We start from the raw sequence: 17,362 nt of genomic DNA, 5'->3' as shown, positions 1-17,362 counted from the left end.
AAATAACAATAGAAAACAGTTGTCCACACATCAGAAGACAGATTACACTTAGTAAGTAATGACACTTGTAGATCACACATCTAGGCATTTCGCTTTCTTGTTCATTTAACACGCCACCCCCAAACAGCAGCACATTTCATCTGTCTCGGACAACAACATTGTTTGCCACCCATTTTTCTTTTTCCTCAACCACTAAGGAAATTCTGCGGCATAATTCAGGTGGAGCATGTGTCCAGCGTGTACAGGGTCTCAGGTTCAATCTCCAACATGGTAGCTATCTAAGGAAACAAACATGTTGCTGATTAAGAAACAGTGTGGGGCTGAAGAGGTGGCTCAGTGGTAAGAGCACCTGACGCTCTTGCAGAGGGTGGGTACACAACAGTGCTAACAACCCTGAGAAACCCCAGTTGCAGGAATCCCGATGCCCTCTTCTGGCCTTCAAGGGCACCTGCACACACAGGTGATGCACATGCCAACGAGCAGAGTGCATTAGTTGCTTTTTGTTACTGTGATAATGACACGGGACAAAAGCAACTTAAGGGAGAACATTTGCTTTGACTGACACTTGCAGAGGCTAGATGTCCATAATGGTAGGTAGGTATGGTGACAGGACAGGAAGCTGAGAGATCACATCTCAACCACATACAGGAAACAGAGAGCAAACTGGAGGTGAGTGAGGCTATAGCCTCCAAAGCCTGTCCCCGGTGATGTACCTCCTTCAGCAAGGCTCCCATCAGAGAAGTTCTATACCCACTCCAACGGCACCACCAACTGGGGACCAAGCGTTTAAATACATGAGCCTGGGTAGGGGCATTCCTTCTCAAGCCACCACAGAGGCACACGCAGATACACATACAAGCTTTGAGAGAAACTGTCCTTTTTTTTTCTTTTCTTTTTTTCTTTTTCTTTTTTCTTTCTTTTTTTTTTTTTTTTGGACTTTTGGTAATAAGACATTTAGAGACATTAAAATGTGAAAGCACCCATGCCTTGGGATGAATAATTATTCTCTCTCTCTCTCTCTCTCTCTCTCTCTCTCTCTCTCTCTCTCTCTCTCTCTCTCTGTGTGTGTGTGTGTGTGTGTGTGTGTGTATACATATTGATGAGTGCCCCCATGGTGTAGGGACTCTCATTGACTCTGAGGGTTGCTGTTTCAGCTAAGCTGACTGGCCAGTGTACTCCAGGGATCCCACTGTCTCTGCCTTTCACCCCCCAGCTCTGGGGTTACAGGCAACATGGCCTAACTTTTACATGGGTACTGGGAATTCAAAGTCAGGTCTTGGTATTTGCTCAGCAAGTGCTCTTACAATTATTATTGTAAAATTGTAAATATCTGAGATTATAAAATAATCATACTATCATTCAATTAAAGCACACAAAGATCAAATAACTTGTCCAAAGAAAAAGCTTTTGAGTAGCTCTCGGGTCCTGAGACCTGCTTCTCCAAGGCCCAGCAGAAAGCTCTGCTCTGCGATTCCAGGCCTCTCCTGAGAGGAGGCTGGCCCATTGTCTCCCTTGCATCTTCTTCCTGCCTCTGAAATGCTTTGGGCTGACAAGCAGGGCTCTACATTTGAGGTGCTGAGGATGGGACCCAGATAGGTACCAGGGGAGTACATAGTGGGGAGCCGACTTATAATAATGAGCGCTTTTACTTAAACCACCAAGTCCCATGGACTGGACACACCAGGAGGGACACAGCCACCAGGAAGGAGTTACACATTCTTGCCACGTTGATATTTTGTCGTGTCTTTTCTTTCTTTCTTTCTTTCTTTCTTTTTTCTTTCTTCTTTTTCTTTCTTCTTCTTTTCTTTCTTTCTTCTTTCTTTCTTTCTTTCTTTCTTTCTTTCCTTTTTTTTTAAGTGTATTACTTTAAGTTTATGTACAAATCAATGAGCTGCACCATGGCATTTTTGTCATTCATTTCCCCCCAACACACACACAACTGCCTTCCTCAGTGTGCTCCCCCATACCCTCTGTCTCTCCCCCTTTCTTTCCGAGTCAGTCCAGTCTCCTGATTTCACATCACATGCATTCCATTACTTTCTTCCATTTCCCTCTTCCCTGAAGATCTCCTCTCCAACCACAATCCCCTTTCTACTTTTGTGAACTATATACACATATTTAAACACACACACACACACACACACAAACACTCATAATTGACTATGTAGTCCAGGCTAGCCTCAAACTATAAACTATAAATTCTCGAGTCTCATCCTGCCACGCACACCTGGTGTGCACCACCACACCTGGCCAAAAGAAGATCCTCTGAGGACAGGATTGAGGTCTGAAGCTGTGCTAAGCCCCTTTCCTCTGCAGCTCTGAGCCCCTGGCAAAGGCACTGGCTTCCTTAGAAAATGCTATGGCCAGCAAGCTGCAGTGATGCTGGCTCCCGCCATACACAGAAGATGGGCCTCTCAATAGTGACAGCCATCTGGGAACAGTCTCATTCCACATCTAGGGTTGCAGTCTGTGACTGTGTGTGTGTGTGTGTGTGTGTGTGTGTGTGTGTGTGTGTGTGTGTGTGTACATGGCTGGGTATGTGTGCATGTGTACACATGTGTATTGCATGTTTTTTCATCTATTTTATTTGGGTTCCTTATGCCTCTACCTACCTTCCAACCCTTATCCACCTAATGCCTTCTAACCCTCTGACACTAGGTAGGAGAGAAAGGTTAGTGGGGAGACAGAATGTAGGTCTCTTAGCTATTTCCTGCTGGTTAGGACGTGGTTCCTCAGGGCAAGTCCAATCTTCATTTCAGGCTATCACCAACTTCTTATCATCAAACTGTATCAACAACAACCAGGATCACCAGGGGGTAACTGAGTTTAAAAAAAAAAAAAAAAACAAAACAAAAACGAAACTTCCACCACATGCATGCATGTCTCTGTGCATGTAGAAGTCAGAGATTAATGCTGAGTATCTTCCCTGATCATCATCCACCTTAATTTTTTTGTTTATTTATTTGTAATGGGAGGGGCACCTGCTATGGTATGCATGTGGAGGTCAGAGGACAACTAAGTCAAGTCTTTCCATGTGTTCTGAAATCAGGCTTAGGTCACCAGACTAGTAAACCAAGTACCTTTCCTGCTAAGCTAGCTTGACAGCTGTCTCCCTGAACCTAAAGCTCAGTGACTGGCTAGCTAGCAAGTACCAAGGATCCCCTTGTCTGAACATTCTAGCCCCGGGATGGTCAGTGCTCAGAGCTAAGCCCAGATATTTTTGTGGGCACAAGGAATTGAACTCATGCCCTCCTATTGGTAGCAAAGGCACTTTACTGGCTGAGATAGCTCCCCAGCTCTTAGGTCACAGTTTTAAGCCAGCTATTTTAAGTATACTCATTAAGCTCAGCTACTTCTCCTTGCTGCGTGGGGTCCTAGCAAGGTTAGGACAAGAGAAGCGTACTTTAGAAGCCTCATGAAAAGGCCATGGATATTAAAAGCCTGTTTTTTTCTTCCTTAGCTGTTCCATGGTATAAAACAGTAATCACTCATGGAGGGCTCTGAGACACAAACACATGGTCTTAAAACTGACCTTTTACGATGTTCCCGAGGCCTCTGCAAACTATGTCAAATGCTGAGCATTTTTCTTAGTTGCTGGGTATTTCCTTTAAAATGTCCAGCTGCTTATCAAGCTCACGTATTTTCTTCCAAGAACTCAAGGGAGATTTGCAGTGGGATAATCCAGTTCACATGGCAAAAGCGAAACCCCCACCGGCCTCATGATGTAATAAAGAGCATGCAATAAAAGTGGCTCCGAAGGAAACCGGAAGATTGGGTATCTTAAAGAGAAAAACCACACTGTTGCAGCCGTGGCCCGCTCAATGGCTGACCAGGTTTCTGCACGCACAGAGCTGGGGTTTCTGTTAGTAACTGTAGCCCTGATGTGTTGAAAGGAAAAGCAACCAGCATTGACCTACTGCGTTCCTCCATGGGAGAGGTTAAAGGTCTTCTCAGTATGACATTTTAAAAACTACAATCTTCTGCCTTTTTTTTTATATATTTAACAGTGAAACAGCAAACATGCCTATGGAGTGTCCTGTGACCTACACAAGAAATCCAGAAGCCAAAAGGAAGAAATTGCTTTCCCAAAGCACAGTTAGTGGAAGGCAGACAGACATCTGCATCATTGTGGGGTTCAATACAGAAAGCTGTTTTTCAGGGTGGTGCACGTGGGGCGCGGGGTTATCAGGAAAGCTAGGTGGTTGGTCAGATTGTCTCTCTCCTCCTCCTCCTCTCCCTCTCTTTGTCTCTGTGCATGTGTGTATGCATGCACAAGTTTGTGTGATTGTAGCATACATACTGGCCAGCAACTGACACCAGGTGTATTCTTTTATGGCTCTCCATGGGTCTCTATGAGATGGGCTATCAGTGAGCCTGCCGTTCTGTCTAGACCGGTCAGCAAGCCACCAGGATCTACCCATGTTCTTCCTATCCCTAGTGTTATAGGCACCTACTACCTCATGCAGATTTTGTCTGGGGATCCGAACTCAGGTTCCCACACATAGCAAGCACATGACCCATTGAGCCGCCATCACTCCAGCCGCAATCCTGTTGTTTGCTAGTACTGGGAGTCTAGCGGCTTCCCTCTCGGCCTTGGTTTAATCATGTGTAAAGTGAAGTTACTGACTTAAATAATCTCTGGGCCTTTGCCTACTGTGGAGTTCTTGCCACAGCAACTAGTAATAGAACAGACACAGGCCCTGTCATGCAGTGGCTTTTGACCAGGTTGTGTCATCTCCAAACATTGTCTCTGTGGAAGGGTGTCTCAAAAAGATTCCCTGTGACCTCAGGAAGGACAAGAGCATCGGTCTCTACCCCTTCACTTTCTTCCCTTTGTCCATGTCCTCCAGAGCACTTGTCTCCAGCTGTATAGCCTTACACGTCCAGTGGCTCTCTATCCCTGATCCAGCTGTAGGCTACTGGGTTTTGTGCACTGCTGTCCCCAGCACTGGGCATGGTGGCAAGCTTGAAGTTCACACTTGACTCTTTATTGTATCCATGAATAAATAAACAAGCTACTTTTAAAATAGCAGGGTGGGAGCTGGGCTCAGGGGCACACCTGCAGTTTCTACAGTTGAGAGGCAGAGAAAAACAAAATCAGGAATATGAAACCAGTGTGGCCTCCATACAGGACTCTAGGTAAGGCAGAGAGCTACATAGTGAGACCTGGTCGATCTGTCTGTCTGTCTGTCTTGATCTCTGTCTCTCTTTTATATTCCTGTGGGTATTTTGCCTTCATGTATATCTGGGCACCACATTTGTGCCTGGTGCCCACAGAGGATAGAAGGTGTCGGTTTTCCTGGGACTGCAGTCGCAGCCAGTGGAACAGCTATATGTAGTTTCTGGGAATCGAACTCTCTTCCTCTAGGAGAGCAGGCAGCAATTCTTAACCACTGAGCCATTTCCTCAGCCCAAGACCCTGTCTCAAAATAAAACAAACGGAATAAAATAAAGGAGCACAGTAGTAATTCTTATTTGCAAAGTTAAATTTATTTATTTTAATAACTTTTTTTACATTTAGTGTGTGTGTGTGTGTGTGTGTGTGTGTGTGTGTGTGTGTGTGTGTGTGTGCGCGTGCGTGCACGCCATAGCACTGTCCTGGTGGCCAATTCGTTCTCTCCTTCTGCCACGTGGGTCCCAGAGATTGATCAGGACTTCAGGCCTGGTGGTAAGCACATTTCTTTACCCACTGAGCTATCATGCCAGTCAGCAAAGTTCATTTTAGAAGCTACAGCTAGGACTATGGATAATAAAGTGCTAATGTTTGTGCCTAGTAATGATGATCAGAATGAAACTGATGAACACACTAAGAATGGTTTTCACTAGCCACAGGGCAGGGCTGGGAATAAGTTAGCATCACCATTTCCATTTTCCAGAACGTCTTTATAACCACAACTGTTTTGTAATCAGATTTACATTTCTAAGAAAAAGACATGAACTTATGGTGTGCTCCCTAACCTAATGCAGCACCCCACTGTTAGCATTCATAAAGTGACTGTGTTAAATCACCTCGGAGACCTTTGTCTACCTTGCGTCCACATCAACTCATAACAAAACTAAACGGTGAGCGGAAATGATGAATTGCATCTGGGAGGGAACCTCAGCAACTTCCCCCTTTTAATTAACTGGAGCCAGGAAAGAGCACCTTATCCAGCCCTGCCCAGACATCTGTGCCCCCATAGCTGTGCTCAGGGAATCTTGGGTAAGAGGGTGGTTCTGGTAGGAGCAGATCAATGCCTAACTTCACCAGTGTGGGGTCAAGGAGAGAGGGAGGAAGGGCGATCTGCTGTAACTGACAGCAAGGCTGTACACAGACGTGTGGGGAGGGAGGGCAAGGGTGTCTTCACAGTCTGAAACGGTCATGGGGGACACAGCGCTTCTTTGCACTGACACAAAGCCCTGGGACCTGGCACCTGCAAAAGTCCATGATGATTTGTTTTTAGTGGCCACACAATTTTGAGCTCAGTAAACATGGGTTGGACTTTTGGCTTTGTGTGTTATCTGAGTACTCTCTGATACTTAATAGTTCTAAAATTATATTACTCAAAGATGAGACGGGGTTAGCAAATAATTATATGCTAATTATCATCTTATTAATAACTAGCCAGTAAGTGAAAGTACTGTACTTTTCAGAAGCTCCATATGAAAGTGTATAGAGTTGGTTTCCCTTCCTTCCTGCTGTTGGAGCTGTAGATATTAGAAAAAGAAAACAAAATCACTTTTGTTTTTCCCTTTAATGTAAACAAAGAAAGCAAGGTTTGATGAGAACAAAAGGGGAGCAGTGATGTAGATTGAAAGAGCTCTTTCTGGCTACAGGTTTCTAGTTCCAGGCCCCCCCAACTTTGTAAAATCCCTGCTTCGTGATCTCAAGCCTACGCTTGGTAAATCGCTGTCAGAACCCAGAGCAGACACTGCTCAAGTGCTGCCCACCTGAAGGGTCTCAATCTCCATTCTCAGCTGTTAACTCTGGGATCCCCGCTGCTTAGGAGACACAGACAACCCTACCCTGGGCCTGCCTATGAGTGCACAGACTCCCCAGACGTCAAAGGCTGCTGGCTGGCTGTGACACACTCCCCAACCCTATCATGGGTACAGGTTGGTTAGATGTGTCCCTCCTCATACCCTCAGGACCACACGTTCCTCCTCCTGAATTCCCTTCACTTTCCCAGAAGCCTGGGACTCGGAGACAGTGTGGCATGGTTCCTCAGTGGAAACCCACACCTTTCCTCTGAGATCTATACGAAGGAAATCCCAGACTCTGCCCCTTGGGCCAGAACTCTCAGCAGCACCCCTGCTGTGCTGCTGTTCTGTCCCTCTACTCCCTTACTAATTCTTCTAATAAACTTCTTACCCCAAAGGACAGTGTGTCGCTCTCAACTCCCAAACCCAAAGGACTTAGCCATAACATGGGGTTGAGTCCTGAGTGGACGCGCCTCCGTTGGTCAGGTTCTTCCTGAAGCAGCACCTCTGAGGAGCAGCTGGAGAGAGGAAGTCTACTTGGGCTCACAGTTGGCTGCGCCGAGGAGCAGCTTGATTGGTGATGGCAGGTGATTAGGTACAGCTCTGTTCACATCTTCATGAGTCTGGCACAGAGTTTAGGGAGTGGGCCTAGTCTGTAACCCCTAAAGGTCTGGTTCCAGTGATGCAGCTGTGTCTCCCACCTGAAGGTTCTACAATACCTTAGACTGTCCCTTCCGATTCACGCAGGCCTTGAGAAAGTAAAGCAGGTCTCCTCCTCCTCCTCTTTGAATACATGCAGAACCAGTGTTCCTTCAGGGTCTCTCTGTCAGAAGAGCAAAGTGGAAGAGCAGCATGTGCCTGAGAGCCCCAGAAAGGGAGAGACAGAGGAAGAGGCCCAAAGGAGCCTTAGTAGAAAGAGGCTTTTGCCAGCGCCTGGAACTGGACGCTGCTGACCTTGGAGAGTTCCCCAAGCAAAGCAAGGCAGCCCTGTTTTCCTCCCACAGCTGCTGTTTACCTACAGTAGCTGTGCAGCTGCATTGTCCCATGTGCCTATGGAAGCAGGAAGTTGTTTGATTTCAAGGTCAGATGCACATGGTTTCCTTTGGATGCTTCTTTAAACTCACTTAAATCCCACAGGAAAGTGGAGATGACACTTCACACTTGAGGACTGTTGAAAGAATCAGAGGAAGCCCACACGCCATCTAAAGTGCTTACTAGAGTGCCTGGAGTGGTCAAGTATTCAAAATGTAACATTACTTTAGTGTTTGTTAAGAAAGGGTCTTGCTTTGCAGCCCAGGAGAGTTATTCTTTGCTGCGTGGCTCAGGCACACCTCTCACTCCTAACCGTACTTCTACCTCCAAAGTGCTGGGATTACAGGCATGAGCCATTACACTTAGGAATGCTATTTTAATCTGGATGGCATCAATAAAGACACCTCCTTCATGACTGTGAAACAGGCATACTGAAGCATCTCTGTTCTAAGGGGGAAAATGGTCTGCCAGACATTAAACCATCAACTTAATTTGAAAAAGAAACAGGCTGGTTAAGGCACTTGCCACTCAAGTGTAAGGACCCGAGTTTGGCTCTCCCTAAGCCCAGGTAAGTGCCAAGAAGGTATGCTGGTCCACCTCTCCTTCCAGTCTCTGAGATCCTCAGAGCAAACTGGCTAGCAAGACTAGTAAGCTCTGGGTTTGATTGACAGACCCCAGCTAAGTGAATAAGATGGAAGGGACATCAAAGGAAGATTCCCAACACCAGTCTTGGGCCTCCACAAACTTGCAAACACATACATACACACTCACTTGCATGTACAGGCATGCAAAAATATGCATAGAAAACATGCACCACACATACCCACGCCCATGTGTACACACACATGCATGTGCATGCACACACTCACATACACAAACACATGCATGCACACTTGCGGGAAAATGGAAAATGGAGGGAAGCAGATATAATATCTCCTTACTATTAGCCTCAGGTACCAGAATGTGGCTGGTGTTTACCAGGGTCTCCAGGCTCTGTGACTCTGAAAAAAAAATTAGACATGTGGAAAGTAGTAGAATAAAAACAATTTACCAGGAAAGGATGTGGTCCAGAGCTGGGAAAAGGTTCAAAACTCAGTAGCAAATGCTGTGCACAGCATTGAGATTATGGGTGAGAATGGTAAGGGTGGACCCATAGATGGAGCATGTGCAAATGTGTGTGGAGACCAAGCGAGGATGCCAGGTACTGGGTTCTACTGCCCCACCATACACTTTATTTCTTTGAGACAGGGCCTTTCACAGAGTCTGTACTAACCCAGTGGATCTCAGCCTTCCTAATGCTGGGACCACCTGGTACACCTCCTCATGCTGTGGTGACCCCCACCATAACGTCCTTCATAACTGTACTTTTGCTACTGTTGTGAATCATAAATGTAAATATCTGTGCTTTCTGATGGTCTTAGGTTGAGAACCACTCCATGAAGCCGTCTCCCAGCAGCAAGGGTTTCAGGGTGGTGTTTCCCGCCATCACAGGCCTTGGCTCTCTTGCATAGCAATGCACTTTTTCTCCCATGCTGTTCCTTCTCTTCATTGCTGTCCAGCCATTGTGTTAATTTGAACGTTATTATTGTATATGCCTGTCATGGCCAAGGGTCAGAGGTCAGAGTTCACTTGAGGGAGTCTGTTCTCTCCTTCTGCCATGAATAGCCCAGGAATTGAACTTGGGCCTTCAGCTTTAGCAGCAAGGCAAGTGCTTTTACCCACTGAGCAATCTTGCTGGATCCTAAATAGTTTTTTTTTTTTTTTCACATGCCAGTCCTGCTTTGTCATGGTCACCTGGCTTACTACTTATGTTTCCAACATGATAGTGGGGCCTCTGAGAAGCAAATAGCCTCGAGGGTTCCTCACAAGCCCTTAGAAGTGGGATGGAGATCCTCATAAGAAGTGTCCTTCAGTGTTTGGCTTGCTCGGCCCTCTTCTTTCATCCACGTGTGGACACAGCCTTAGCTCCCTCCAGTAGAAAGAAGGCTCCAAGTTCTGTTACACTCTTGTGTATTTTGTGTATGTGTGTGTACCATGATGCACCACCTGTGTGTGGAGGTTAGAGGACAGATTTTGGGAACTGGTTTTCTCTCTCCAGCATGCATGTGAGTCCCAGAGACTGAAGCCAGGATGACAGGCTTGGGTAGCAGGCACTTTTATTCCCCAAGCCAGCTTGTCTGCCCAAAGTGCTGTCTTGAAAGCAGATGCCGGGCCCTCAATAAGCACAGTACATACATCTTGAGCCACTCAACATCAAAACTACGAGAAAAAGAGAAAGACGGAAGTTTCTTTTTCTTTTCTTCTTTTTTTCTTTTTTAAAATCTCACTCACTTGATGTAAAACAAAGCACCCAGTGCTGCAGAGATGGCTCAGTGTTTAAGAGCACAGGCTGTTCTTCCAGAGGACCTGGGTTTGACTCCCAGGAGCCACAGGTTTCTTGTAATCATGTGTAACTCCAGTACTAGGACCCAACGCCCTCTGCTGGCCTCCTTTGGTACTACACACACACACACACACACACACACACACACACACACACACGATGCACAGAACACTTCCATACTTAAAAGATTTTTTTAAAAGATCTTAAGACAAAACAAAACAAAATCAACATAAAAAAAAACCTGAGACTCAAAAGGCTAGGCACACTAAACCCTGAACCTATTGAAATAATCACAGATGCCTCTTTTCGTGACACACGTAAAGAATAGCATTTGATAAACGCTTGATACATCATTGCTTTTGAAGGGCAGAATCAGTGGTTGGTTTGCTTGCTTTTCTTCACTGACCATTTATGCTTGCATGTGTGGAAGCAGGATCAAGTTTTACACAGTCTTTTCTTAACCAGTTCCGCCCCATACCCAAGCCATGCACATACAGGTCCCTCACATGGCAAACACGGCTCTATGTGTTTATTGGTTGCAGGTGCTGTAAACACTGGAGCAGGGAAGATTGTGTGGGCAGTAAGAAGAGAAGTGATAGCAGGCAGTTATGGCTGCAAGCTCAGGGTCTCTACAGACCCAAAGAGGGCTAGTTTATCATCCTGGGCCCAGGCTGTGCATGGAGGTAAAGCTTGGGAGGATCTCCACTGAAGTTTTCCTCCCTCTCAAAATGTGACTAATGAAAGCTCAGGCAGAGGCTGAGGACAGAGCCTTCCACAGTCCCAGGGAGCAGCCTGTACTCTGTGCTCATTTTAGAAGGCCATCAGTAAGAAATACAGCCCAGAGGTTTCCATTTGGGAGATTGACTGAGGCATCCCAAAGCAATAGTTTCTATTTTCCAAGTGTGGCTCCAGGAGCTCAAATTTAGGGATGTCTTAACAGTCAGCAAGTAAAACTAACATTTTAATTAAAGCCTATCTTGTAGCTTTCTGTAGCTAACAGGTGGTCTCCACTCACACACAGGCCCAGTTCTTAAACAGGTTTCATAGCCAGATAAGAGCCACGGCTGAGGACATTCAGGGACACCCCCTTTCCTTCCCATGCCAACCCTCAGGACTCCCCTTCTAACCTCAAGACTCCATCTGCTGAGGCCCCAAGTCCCCTTCCAGTGCCTCTTCCTACTCTGCACACCAAGGGCAAAAGCTGATGAGTTGATGAAGGAAAAAACAAAAGAAGAAGGGAGGACAACAACTGCCCCATCCATCCTGTCTCCTCTCTCTCTGCTACAGTCACTCCCAGGGCGTGGCTACAGGGGATGAGGACAAAGCCTCCCAAGCTTAGGAGCTATGACTGTTTCCATACAGACTCACACTGTTTTTCATCCCCAAAGTTGGGCAGGTGAGAGCCAAAGCTCTAGGGTCTTTTGCCTTTCCACTACCTTCTGAAGAATCTTAGAGAGCCGCAGGGACAGAGCAGAATCTACCCTAAGATGCACACTGTGGCTGAACAGATGCTCCATTAACCAGCAGTTGTAGAACACACTACACACTACACACTTCTTGCAATGATGGACAGGCGGTGGGGTGGTAGGGGGTGGGGGGACGGCGAAGACACACAAGACAGACAGACAGACAGACAGACAGACACACACACACACACACACACACACACACACACACACACACACACACGGAGGGAGGACAGGAACAGGACAAGACACACACAGTGTGCACTAGGGGAAGAAGTTAATAATTTGGGTTTTGGGTGCCAGAGGAATATGGCCAAAACCAAGGAGTGGGGTACAGAGTGGAAAGCTTTGACTCTTAGCTGGTATTCAGAGGAAATACCATCCTTGGGGCTGTTGTGCCTTTTAGAGGTGTCACAGCTAACTGCTCTGACAGCACTTACCTGTTCTGCATGGAAGAGCTTTGTTCTGTTGAAACACTAAAAATGAAAAAGTTCAACTATAGCTTAAATCCGCACAGGGCCACAAGAAATTTACATATGCTAATGAAGGAAAAAGAAAGGGTAGAGCCGGGCGGGCATGTGGTGCACGCCTTTAATCCCAGCACTCGGGAGGCAGAGGCAGGCGGATCACTGTGAGTTCGAGGCCAGCCTGGTCTACAAAGTGAGTCCAGGATGGCCAAGGCTACACAGAGAAGCCCTGTCTCGGAAAAAAAAAAAAAAAAAGAAAAGAAAAAGAAAAAGGAAGGCTATTGTTTTAAAAAGCCCAGGTCCAAGAGTTTAAACAATTTTAACAAGATAATGCTTTTTACCTGCATGTGCATGTATCTCCCCTTCAGTGATGGTGCCTGTCAGAAGTGTGATGAGACCTTTGCTGAAACTGCTTCACACAGAGCAACATAGGAAAAAGGTTATACTCACAAATTAAGCTCAAGCTTCCTCTTAATCTAAAGTATTTTACTTAAAGCCTTTTGTTGTTGTTGTTGTTTTTTCGAGACAGGGTTTCTCTGTGTAGCCTTGGCCATCCTGGACTCACTTTGTAGACCAGACTGGCCTCGAACTCACAGTGATCCGCCTGCCTCTGCCTCCCGAGTGCTGGGATTAAAGGCGTGCACCACCATGCCAGGCTTTCCACACCAGTTCTTTTTTTTTTTTTTTTTTTTTTTTGGTTTTTTGAGACAAGGTTTCTCTGTGGTAGCTTTGGCTGTCCTAGGCTCACTTTGTAGACCAGGCTGGCCTCGAACTCACAGTGATCCGCCTGCCTCTGCCTCCCGAGTGCTGGGATTAAAGGCGTGCACCACCATGCCAGGCTTTCCACACCAGTTCTTTTTTTTTTTTTTTTTTTTTTTTTTTTTTTGGTTTTTTGAGACAAGGTTTCTCTGTGGTAGCTTTGGCTGTCCTAGGCTCACTTTGTAGACCAGGCTGGCCTCGAACTCACAGTGATCCGCAAGCCTCTGCCTCCCGAGTGCTGGGATTAAAGGCGTGCACCGCCACGCCCCGCTTTCCACACCGGTTCTTTTTTTCTTTTTTTTTTTTTTTTTTTTGGTTTTTTGAGACAAGGTTTCTCTGTGGTAGCTTTGGCTGTCCTAGGCTCACTTTGTAGACCAGGCTGGCCTCGAACTCACAGTGATCCGCAAGCCTCTGCCTCCCGAGTGCTGGGATTAAAGGCGTGCACCACCATGCCCGGTTCTTTTTTTTTTTTTTTTTTTAATGGTTTTTCAAGACAAGGTTTCTCTGTGTAGCCTTGGCCATCCTGGACTCACTTTGTAGATCAGGCTGGCCTCGAACTCACAGTGATCCGCCTGCCTCTGCCTCCCGAGTGCTGGGATTAAAGGCGTGCACCACCACGCCCGGCTTTCCACACCGGTTCTTTTTTTTTTTTTTTTTTTATGGTTTTTCGAGACAAGGTTTCTCTGTGGTAGCTTTGGCTGTCCTAGGCTCACTTTGTAGACCAGGCTGGCCTGGAACTCACAGTGATCCACCTGCCTCTGCCTCCTGAGTGCTGGGATTGAAGGCGTGCACCACCATGCCCAGTTCTTTTTTTTTTTTATGGTTTTTCGAGACAAGGTTTCTCTGTGTAGCCTTGGCCATCCTGGACTCACTTTGTAGACCAGGCTGGCCTTGAACTCAGAGCGATCTGCCTGCCTCTGCCTCCTGAGTGCTGGGATTAAAGGCGTGCACCGCCAAGCCCCGCTTTCCACACCGGTTCTTTTTTTCTTTTTTTTTTCTTTTTTTTTTTTCTTTTTTTTGGTTTTTTGAGACAAGGTTTCTCTATGATAGCTTTGGCTGTCCTAGGCTCACTTTGTAGACCAGGCTGGCCTCGAACTCACAGTGATCCGCAAGCCTCTGCCTCCCGAGTGCTGGGATTAAAGGCGTGTACCACCACGCCCGGTTCTTTTTTTTTTTTTTTTTATGGTTTTTCGAGACAAGGTTTCTCTGTGATAGCTTTGGCTGTCCTAGGCTCACTTTGTAGGCCAGGCTGGCCTCGAACTCACAGTGATCCGCCTGCCTCTGCCTCCCAAGTGCTGGGATTAAAGGCGTGCACCACCACGCCCGGCTTTCCACACCAGTTCTTTTTTTTTTTTTTTTTTTTATGGTTTTTCGAGACAAGGTTTCTCTGTGGTAGCTTTGGCTGTCCTAGGCTCACTTTGTAGACCAGGCTGGCCTGGAACTCACAGTGATCCACCTGCCTCTGCCTCCCGAGTGCTGGGATTAAAGGCGTGCGCCACCACGCCCGGCTCCACGCCCAGTTCTTAAAGCCTTTTTAAACCTTAGCATTTAGTTTACTTTCTTCAATTGTGGGAAGGATTGTAAGCTTTGTCACAGGTGAAAGCAGTCTTGGCGGGCTTTGCCCTTGGACATACCATGGATACTCCCTGAGATTAACCTTGAGATAGAGTGGGTGGAGCCATCCTGGGCTTGAAATTCAGGAAGCGGTCCTGGGGACTCCACCTCGACTCTCAAAGAGAGAGGGAGACGGCCCTTGCACTTGACAGATAGGCAGAGGGAGAGGACAGAGAGGAGCAGCAGGTTGAGACTGGGCTTGAGCGCACCTCACCTAGATTGGGAAGAGGATCAGCGAACTGGCTGGACCAGCCTGCAGGCCAGAGACACCAAGGGACCCATCTCAGAATGGATACCGGAAGGTTCACTCTTTTTTCTCTTTAACCTTTTTCCCCTCTTGTGTAAGCTAGTTGGGCTGTATAATTGTTTAATTGTTAAGAAACAGAGCCAATACTCAATATCTTGTGTTTTGTTATAGTTTTAAGGAGACTCCTGAACCATTGTTTTGTTTTGTTTACCAGAATGCATGTAATCATCTTCCAATTTAGTCTAGTTTAATTTGTTCACAAAAGTCTATATTTTTGCCCTTTTGAGACAGGATCTTGCTATGTAAGCCAGAATGTTATTGAGCTTTCAAAAAGATTATTTTTTAAATTTTAATTACGTGTACTATGTTTCTCTCTCTGTGTGTGTATGGGTGTATGTGTGTACAGCTACAATGGCTGCAGGGGCTAGGAGAGGATGTTAGATATTCTGAACATGATTGTAAGCCACTTGATGTGGATGCTGGGGATCAAACTGGGTCCTCTGCAAGAGCAGGAAGCATCATTTTCATGCCTCCAGCCCTTGACAGTGAACTTCTGATTTTCCTGCCTGGCTATGTTTTATACATATAGAGAAGATTAGAAAGCAGTGCCTCACAATGAATATACTAAAATATAGTCATGGAAAGAAACTTTTATTTGCTTGATTTAATTGTCATCTCAGAGGCTTTCTGCTTCCGCTCTGCTGACCTAGGCCTAGTCCTGGAAGCTTCTAGCCTCCATATTATCTAATCTAGGCCTAGCATGCTTTCAGCCTCTGAGACTTACTGGTGAATAAGCTCACCCTTTCTAACTCTTTCTGAACTCTGGCTGGTTCAACTCAGCTGTTCTGGCTCAAACGCCTCTCCTAGCTGACTGACTCAAACTGGCTTCAAACTATCTCTAGCAATTTGTTCTAATCTCTGGCTTCATCAGTTTGCTCTGTCTTCACCTGTGTCTAGCTAGTTCTCTCTCTCTTGCTCTCTCTCTCCAACCTATCTCTATATAACACCCCTGGTAAAACAGCCTCTGAATTCCATGAACTGAACTGCCACAAACTCAACACTCCTGTACTACCTATCTCTCAACTCACGGACTCAGCCAAACTGACTCCACAGAACTAATTAGAACTCAGAGATCTGTAAGCCTCTGTCTCCTGCATGCTGGGATTAAGGGTGTGTACTACCAGGCCAGACCTAAGCAGTTCTTTACCTGAAACTGGCCTTGAACTCAGAGATCTGCAAGCAGTTCCGGCCCCATCTCCTGGACTTTAAGGCATGTCTGTATTCTTCCTGGATCACACAGTCCTAGAAGGGCATTGGATGTGATCTCTTGCCAAAACAGCCATGTTCTGAATTAAAATTCCTTTCATTACATAGATTAGTGGGCTGTCAGGCTAGTTGTTAATCACGTTCCTTTCTGAGTGCGTAAATAAGGAAACAAATTCAGATTTCCTAACTGCAGATTCTAAGCTCACTGTTGTCCCATCCTGAAAAGGAAAGGGCTTCTCTAGGTAAACTGCAGCTGGTTGCATCCAGGTTTGTAAGTGCATTTGTTGACTGTAGAAACCTTCACAAGAGCTGCAATCAACACATACATGTATATCTACAGACACACACACACACACACACATATATATACATTTACTAATTGTTGACCTTAAGGCCTGGGCTGTTAGTGTTCTGTTCAGGAAGTTGTCTCTTGTGCCAATGTGTTCCAGGCTTTTCCCCACTTTTTCTTCTAACTGATTTAGTGTCTCCGGTTTTATATTGAGGTCTTTAATCCATTTGGACTTGAGTTTTGTGCATGGTGACAAGTATGGGTCCCATTGCATTTTTCTACATGTAGAAATTCAGTTGGACCAGCACCATTTGTTGAAGATGCTATCCTTTTTCCAATTGAATAGATTTGGCTTCTTTGTCAAAAATCAGGTGACTATATGTGTGTGGATTCATATCTGGGTCTTTCAAATCGATTCCATTGATCAACCAGCCTATTGCTGTGCCAGTACCATGCTGTTTTAATTACTATTGCTCTATAGTACAGCTTGAGATCAGGTATGGAGATTCCTCCTGAGGATCTTTTATTGTATAAGATTGTTTTAGCTATTCTGGTTTTTTTGTTTTTCCATATAAAGTTGAGAATTGACCTTTCAATGTCTTTAAAAAATTGTGTAGGTATTTTGATAGGGATTGCATTGAATCTGTAAATTGCTTTTGGTAAAAATGGCCATTTTTACTATGTTGATTCTCCCGATCCACGAACAAGGGAGATCCCTCCATCTTCTCAAGTCACCTTCAATCTCTTTCTTTAGGGACTTAAAGTTTTTTTCAAGCAAGTCTTTCACTTGCTTGGTTAGCGTTACTCCTAGCTATTTTAAATTGCTTGTGGCTAATGTGAAGGGTGTAGATTTCCTAATTTCTTCCTCTGTATTGCCGT

The sequence above is a fragment of the Acomys russatus genome, chromosome 9 (genome assembly GCF_903995435.1).
Source record: "Acomys russatus chromosome 9, mAcoRus1.1, whole genome shotgun sequence".
Classification (NCBI taxonomy): domain Eukaryota; kingdom Metazoa; phylum Chordata; class Mammalia; order Rodentia; family Muridae; genus Acomys; species Acomys russatus.
Note: the sequence above shows the minus strand (reverse complement) of the source record.